Source organism: Microtus ochrogaster, unplaced genomic scaffold (genome assembly GCF_000317375.1).
Source record: "Microtus ochrogaster isolate Prairie Vole_2 unplaced genomic scaffold, MicOch1.0 UNK38, whole genome shotgun sequence".
Taxonomy (NCBI): Eukaryota; Metazoa; Chordata; class Mammalia; order Rodentia; family Cricetidae; genus Microtus; species Microtus ochrogaster.
Genome location: NW_004949136.1, coordinates 2303927 through 2312484, shown reverse-complemented (window position 1 = coordinate 2312484; position 8558 = coordinate 2303927).

The following is an 8558-nucleotide window of genomic DNA, read 5'->3' as shown; positions in this document are numbered from 1 at the left end:
GTACACTGGAAACTGGAGGACAGCATCAGATCCTCTGGAGCTGGATCTACAGCTAGTTGTAAGTTGCCCAACAGAAGGGTTGGGAAACAAACTCAAGTCCTTTTCAAGAGCACTGTGTGCTCTCAACCTCTGAGCGGTCTCTTCAGTCCCCAGACTCCTCATTTGTGTATAGCGATCAGCGCTGTTCACATCCAGGACTTTTTCAGTATCCTGTGGACTTCTCCCAGCCCCCATACATCTGCACTGCCTTTCTCCTGTCTTCTTCCCGCTGTGTCTTCCCCCGCATGGATCGTTCAGTATCTACTGTTCAGTGTCTGGCTTCTGTCTCTCAGCACGGTATCCTCAAGATTCATCCATATTGTATCACACGTCAGTGCTCCATTTGTGTGTGTGTGTGTGTGTGTGTGTGTATGGCCGGATAACTTTTCACAGTAGGAGTTTGTTATCTACTCACCAGAGCACAGATACTTGGTTGCCTCCACTTTTCATCTGTTGGGGATCAAGCAGATATGAAGGTCCACGGTCCTGCCCTGGAGGTGGCCTCTGGAGATAAAGGCTAGACCCAAATTCCCAAGTCCAGGGCTGAAGGGTGAGGCGTGGGGAGAAGCCTGACTGTGGGAGTCGGCTATGCACCCGACCCTGATGCCCGACTGGGTCGTTGCTGGGGAAATCATGGCCTCTTGAGTCTGCCTGATGGTCCAGGCTTCACAGGGCTATGCGTGTTCATCCATCACTTGCAAATGCTTTTCTGGTAAAGGGGCAATGTCTTTCAGAGACGTTCAAGCCAGGCAGAAGTGAAAGCAGAATCAAAATGGACTGCAATGCTCTCCATCAACCCCCCCCCCCTGGGGGACATGCCTGGCAGTTTTTTCAGGACACAGATGAGAAGACACATCTTACAGACACAATCTCTTACAGACATTGAACATGGAGATTCTTTTCTTGTGTGTGGAGTGTGGGTGTAGATGTTTCTGGGAATCCAACTGGCCCTCACACTTCTGCAACAAGCACGTTACTTTTACTGACAGAGATATCTCCTTGACTCCTGGGGACGGGGCTTCTGAGTTCTTATCTGAGCCCAATGCCTCGACTGTCTGAGGGTGGCACTTTAGGTGATTACGTAGGGGTCATTAGAGTGACATTGAAAACAAGCTAGAGGCACTATTGGCTGTTCAGCTCTTTATTAGACCAATCAGGTGTTTTAGACAGGCAAAGTAACACAGCTTTACAGAGTTAACAAATGCAAAATAAAAGAGTGCAACACATGTTTGCATCATTAAACAAACGCTCCACAGTATAAACAAATGTAACACATCTTAAAATAATATTCCACAGTGTGTGGTGTGTCTGTGTCTGTGTGCAAGTGCCTGTGTGTGTATGTGGGGAGGGCAGAGGGTGACACTGAATGTTTTTCTCCATCACTTTCTACACTATTCTTTTGAGACAAGGTTTCTCACTGAACTTGGAGGTTGCTGTTGTAGCTAGAACGGCTGGTCATTGAGCTCCCTGGATCTGTCTAACTTCTGACCCTTCAGTACTGGAATTCCAGACATATGCCACCATGCCCAGTTTTCAAGTGAGTGCTTGTGATCTGAAATCAGCACTTTTACTAAAGTTAGCACTTGACCCACTGAGTCATCTTTCTGGTTTCTTCTGACGTCTGGAAACGTCTGTGTACATACCTGTGTGTAACTTGATTATGTCCCTGGGAACTGAAATGCTGGCCACACAGATGGTATGTGTGCGACTCTGTAAGGCTTCCCCGTACTGTTGTCCAATGTGGTTGCACCATCTAACGTCTCACTAACAGTGTGTGAGAGTCCTCGTTGCTTCACGTCTTTGTGATGCTTGGTTGGGCCAGAGCCTTCTAACGGTGGAAAGGCCCCTCTTGTGGTTTTAACTTGAATTTTCCTAATGGCTAATGATGTATAGAGTGTCTTGTGTATTCTTTGGTGCAATCAGTTTTTTTTTTTTTTTTTTTTTTTTTTTTTTTTTTTTTTTTTGACACAGGGTTTCTCTGTAGCCCTGGATGTCCTGGAACTTTTGTGACCAGGCTGCCCTTGAACTCACAGAGATCTGTCTGCCTTTGCCTTCCGAGTGCTGGGATTAACAGTGTGTGCCGCCACCACCACCCAGCTAGATTTTTTTTTTAAATTTTGAGAGACAGGGTTTCTTTGTATAACAGTCTTGGCTGTCCTAGAACTCTCTTTGTAGATGAGGCTGGCCTGAACTCACAGAGATCCGCCTGCCTCTGTCTCCTGAGTGTGGGGATTAAAGGTGTGCGCCACCACACTTGACTAGATTTTCTTTTTCTTTTTTATGTTAAGAAAAATTAGGTGAGTCGTGGTAGCACAGACCTTTGATCACAACACTCAGGAGGCAGAGGTAGGTGGGTCTCTGAGTTTCAGGTCAGCCTGGTTTACAGAACAAGTTCCAGGACAGGAAAAAGAAAGGAAAGAAGGAAGGAAGAAAGGAAGAGAGGGAGGACAGAAGGGAGGGAGGAAACCTAGATTGTTGGGGCTGGAGAGATGCCTCAAGGTGTTAAGAGCACTGACCGCTCTTTTAGAGGACTAGGCTTCAAGTTCCAGAGTCCACGTGATGGCTCACGATCATGTAGCCGTCCCAGGGGCATTGATGTACTCTTTTGGCTTCTGTGGACATTAGGAAACTTGTATGCTGCACACACGTACATGCAGGCAAAACTCCCATACACATGAAATAAAAACCAACAAAATCCCCTTCCCCAAAAAACTCTTAAAAAAACCCAGCTAGGCTGTTTTTTGCTACAGGTTAACATGCTACCCAAAGGCCCAGCTTGGGACAGTACTGGGTAGTGGTGGAACCTGCAGGAGGTGGAGCCAAGTGGGAAGAAGTTAGGTTCCTGGAAAAGTGGCCTCAAAGGGAACCATGGGACCTGTGATTCTCTCTCTCTGCTTCTCATCTGTGTCAGGTGAGCAGCCTCCTCCACAATTAGTTCAGCCTTGGTGCTCAGTCTCTACCGTTTCAAAGCCCTAGGGACATCGGTAGCGGACAGAAGTTTTCATCTTTAAAAGTTGATTATCTGAGGCATTTTGTTGCCATCACAGAAAAAATCGAATAACTTGTTTGCCTTCTCATTAAATTATATGAACTAAAAACATGTTTTGGCTTTGTGATTTATGTGCTGCGAGGGTTTTCCCCGGAGTGTGGCTTGCCTCTCATTTCCTTAACAACACACTCTGAAGTGCTGACAGACAGACGTTCTCTGTCTTCACAAAGCCCAGCTTCCTTTGTTTACTGCTTGTGTGATTTCTCTCCACTCAAAGATACCCTTACCCGCTCAAGGTCGCAAACATGTTTTCCTACGTTTCCTCTTGGTCTTGCAGGTTGGACATTTCCGGTCAGGCCTATGGTCTATCCAGAGACTGGACTCCACTACAGTGCTAGAGATGTTGGAACACACCATCGACGTCTTTGCTTTCGTTGCTGTTTTATTTCTGTTATTTTGACATGATGTCTCACTGTGGCGTTCAGGCTGGCCTGGAACCTCCTTTTATATGCCCCTCCCCACCCCAGGGCTGGGATTATAAACACCCTTTGCTATTCTTTTTCTTTTTAAAGATTTGTCATTTATTTATGAGTATGTGTGTGGGCACGTGCACATGAGTACAGGTGCCTATGGAAGTCAGACGAGAGCATCAGATCCTTTGGAGCTGAAGGTAGTGTGGGGTGTCCATTGTGGGTGCTGGGAACTGACCTCTGGTCCACTGCAAGTGCTCTTAACCCCCGAGCCACCTTTCCAGCATTGAAAGGCTGCCTTCTCAGATAGCCAGTTCCCTGATAAAGTACTGTCTCTGCCCATTGGCAGCCAGTTCTCTAATAAAGCTGTCTCTGCCATTGGCCTCTTTCAGAACAGGCAGTATGAGGTCTAATATCCCGGGTCCAGCCACATTTTTCTACCCTGTAGATGACTAGTAATTTCTAGCCTGGATTCTTCAGGGCAGGGAGGCGCCTCCTCTGAGGGATGCTGTGCCCTGTGCAATCGTGCAGCCAGCATGGTCTCACTTTGTCCTCCCTGCAGCTGCTCTCAATGTTACCGAAGCATTCCCCTGGTTCTCCTCTAGGACTCAAATCCTGGCCTTCCCAGGGCTCACTGGCTGCCCGACTCACTCCCAGAGTAGTCCCACGCCGGCTCTTGGGAGCTCTCCAAGTCGGGCCTACATCCCCTAGCTTTCCAGCAGCTTGCTGTTCAAGGCTGGGGGAGCGCTCAGCATGCACAGCTGACCACCTGAGCGTTCCTGTTTCCTCCCTTCTGAGCACGATTTAAGCATCTCTGAGGCCTGCAAAGCAACATGTCCAGGCTTCTGTGCAGACACCACAAAGCTCAACAAATGCTGACCCATGACTCCTGTGACTTCTCCTGTGCTTTTTCATGTTGCCTAATCTTTAAAAACAGTTGATTCATGCATTTTCAGTTTCAAACTAACCACTTCTCTTTCCCCCACTTTCTTTGTTTCCTTTTTGGAGACAGGATCTCTTTGTGTTTGTGTCAGTGGTGGTGGGTTCTCTGTGTAGTCCAGACTCACAGTCCTCCTGTCTGTTCCCAGAGCGCTGGGACAGGTATGTGCCAACAAGCCAGACTCTACCAGGTCTGTTTTGGTGAGCGTGTGCACTGAAGATCTAACAGTCCCGAGCACAGCAAACATGGTGCTGACAGGCTTTGCCCTTTACTCTTCTCTCGACCATGCTAAAAACAGCTCAATACATCCCCAAAGCTAGTCCGCATGGCTGCTGACTCACTCCTGAGACTAAACACCAAAGTCCAGCAATCAAAATTAATTACACAACTATTCTGGCTAACCTGTCCAATCAGGACTTACCAAGTTTTTTCTCCATAAAAACCCATTCCTGAAAAACACACCCACTTGCTGCCTGCTGCCTATTTGCCTTGGTCCAGCCCAGAGGCAGCCCCCTACCCCTCTTGCCCCTCTAGGGTAATAAACGTCTTTAGTGCTGAGAACTTGGTGTCTGGGTGAGCCCTGTACCCAACTCTGAGGGGCCACCCTCCTTACACGACTGTTTCCAGTGTCCCCTTTATTCTCAGGGTAGCCTGAGGGGCCACCCCCCCTTACACGACTGTTTCCAGTATCCCCATTATTCTCAGGGTAGCCATGTGCCTCCTTGTATACATTCCTCATGCTTGGCTATTTCTGAATCAATCTGGGAGTTGATGTAAACATACTTCTGACTTACAAACAATTTTCCAAATAGGCTTCCCTATAGGCAGTTCTAATAGAGGAGGGAGGTCCACTGAGTTCACACACTGTCTTCTTAGCCTTCATGGCGTGTCCAGTGCTGGCCCTCAGGATGTTTCCTCCAGGGGGTGCTCAGTGTCTCCTTCCCAAGATGAGCACCCTTGCCTTTCCCCATCCCTGTCTTCACAGATGCCCCGCTCCCTCTCTGTAGAAGGCAGCTGCTGCCCATGCCTGCCCAATCTGGAGCCCAGGGTCTCCTGAGCTCCTGGAAACCTCCATGGAGCAATGACCATGGCTCTTTCCTAGGTCCAGTTCCCTCCAGAAGGTCAGGGAGTCCAATGATCCAGGAGACAGGAGGACCCTCCCCGCTGGTCCTCTGTGGCTGTCTCCTTGAGCTGTCTAGGAGTGGTACAGGGTAGAGGCTCAGCTCTGGCACCCTGTCATGTCTGAAGCTCTTAGCTCCTTCAAGGTTGCGACCCTGGCTCAGGGTGCCTCTGGGCAAGGTGGAAGGGCCAGGCTTAATGAGAGGGCTGTGGGTGTCCTTGCCACTGCGGGGTCACAGGGAAGCTCTGGTGATGAATGCACAGGCTAGAGAGGAAGGTGGAGTCTCTGGGTTAGCAAGCAAACAAGACGAACAGGGATTCAAGGAGCCGAACCCGAAAAGGCACTGTAGAAGTGGGTACAGATTGTGGGTGGGCAAAGAGCAGGCGCTGGCAAGAGGCACCCAAGGGTGAAGGAGAGGGGAGACTTGGGGGTGCTCTGGTAGCCTGAAGTGTCCCTAAGCACTGCCTGGACACAGTGTGGAGAGAGGTGCATTTATGAGCTCAGGGCAGGACAGCGGGGCTGGAGGGAGGGGATTCAGGGACATCCCTGGATCTCAGGACTGGTACCAGGCAGCAAGGAAGGTGAGGTGCAGACACTTGGCTTCTATCCTGGTTCCTGATCCTGTAGTCCCAGAGGAAGGTGGCCAAAGGTAGGCAGGGGCGGGGGAGATAAGAGGGCCACTGAGGTGTGACAATGGTGGGTGAGGCAGCAGCTGGAGCTTGGAGCTGAACCGAAGACCAAGCCCGGGTGTCACACGCTTCTGCCTCAGCGTCTGAGAACTGGAAACCCCCAGGGCTTCTCTCTCTGCCAGCATGTTCCTGACTGCACAGCACACCCTGCACCTCTGTTCTCTGTGCAGCTGCTGTGCAGAGCCTCCCTGTCCAGTCTGCCTCCACCATGACAGCTGGAGGAGCCCCACTGCTCTCACCCAGCCCAGCCCAGCTCCATCTCCGTGGTTAGCCTCCCCATCACGTCTGACTTCTCAGTAGATCTCTCCTGGCAGACCTCAGAGGGTCTGTTCCTCGGAGCCACTCTTCCCATTTCCCACACAATACACAGCTGTCTCAGTGCGGAGTGTGTCTGTGCTCATGGCTGGCACCACTGGCGCCTGGCATGCCTCACCAGCCGCGGACCTGACGGTTCAACGTGTGCCCTAACAGAGACTGTCTTTTCCTCTATGCCATTGTCATCCTGCAGTAGCTCATCTGCCAGGGACAGCCCAGAGCAGTCGTGAGCACTGAATCATGGGAGGGAACCGTTTTAGAATGGTCCCCTCACTAGGGAATCTTGGTGCCGGACTTCAAGGTGAACGAACAAGAGCACGGGGGTGAGTCAGGACCTCACCTTCCTTTCCCAGAACTGAGATCAGATGTTTTCTGCATTTCGCTTCCCACCGTCCTGACAAGAGAAAGAAGAAATACCATAGGGGAAATTCCAGATGCTGGAGACTTCCCTGATGGGGTCAATGTACCAGGGGGACGGCAGGGATGGGCAGCCCCTGCAGAGGTCACACTGATTAGGGGATATCCTCCAGAGGATGTCTAGATGATAGAGACAGGCTTTGGCTTGGGGCTTCTGCCCTGTGGAGATCAGAATCTTGGCAGGGGTGTCTGTGTCTGTGATCGGATCTCCTTCTGCCTTAGTTTCCCATCTTCATTCGGGGGAGGGGCTGTTATGGTCCCCTCCCCAACCTCTCAGCCTCCCCTGGATCAGGTGGGCACCCAGCAGGAGCCTGGCCTCAGGGCATCTGGCTAGGATAACCAAAGGGATCTTGGGGGTCTCAGAGCACATGGGGACAGGAGGCAGGAGCCCAGGGATGTTCGCACCTGTCCATCTGTCAGTGGGTGAAGTCAAGGGGCAAAACCAGCAGGTGGCAGCCACTAGCGAATGCTTTGTAGGTGGGTAAGAGCTGGATCCGGCCTCTGCTGTCTGGTTTGTCACTGGGGACCCGAGCAGAGCTTATCTGGCGATGGGCATGGGATGGCCGGGGTTGAATGAGTGGCTGGGCACCTGTAAACGGGGACTGCTCGTTCTTTTTCCTCTTTGATAACACCACAGTCACCCCTAGCTTTCATTCAAGAGGTGGTGAGGTAATCCTACACAGGGTGGAGAGTTATAAGGCGTAGGAATGGATCTCACAGAGCCCTTCTGTTTAGGCCAAGATCCGTACATAGATAACATGGCCTTTATGCTGGCATCTGGTGGAGGGGCCGAGCAACTGGGGCATTCCCGCTTCAGCTAGGTGCTCCACTGTATCAGTAGCTCCTGTCTCTTGCTGTGTCCCAGGTTCCTGACTGATGGATGATCTCCAATTGTGTATCTTCTGGGAATGGTGGCTCGGGAACCTAATGGTGTGCGTGTGTGTGTGTGTGGGGGGGGTCTTTGAGGTGCTGTACTGGGTTCAAGGATCTCATCAGAATCCTCTGGTCTCCCAGTCAGAAGACATGGAGACATTCTAGCAGACCAGAGCCTTCCGTGTGTTCTGAGGCACCGTGAGCTGTAGGCTCACGCATGGGATGGGGTACAGGGGCTGTCCTTCCCTTCCTTGGAAACTCCTACAGTGCTATGTTGGGCTGCCAGAACAAGAGTTGAAAGATGAAGCACAATTAATAAAAACTCAGAGAGAGAAATTGGGGTTCAACCTGAAGATCCAAAAGCAAAGCAGCCAGTCACTGGCTTTTACCTCGACCTCAGTCTGAAGTGGCGATCCTGCCTCCAGGATCTCAGAATGAGATTGCCTGTTGAGAGTTGTTTCCTCCCATTTTATAATTCTCTCCAGGGCTGGAATTAAAGGCGTGAACCACTGGGATTAAAGGCTTGCACTGCCTGGTTTCTATGGCAACTAGTGTGGCTACTGGGATGGAAGGTGCGTGTTACCATTACCTGGTCTGTGAGGCTGACCAGTGGGGCTCTTTTACTCTCTGATCTTCATGCAGGCTTTATTTATTAAAATACAACTGAAATGCCACCACAGGAGGAGGTGAACCTTCCACAGGCCCT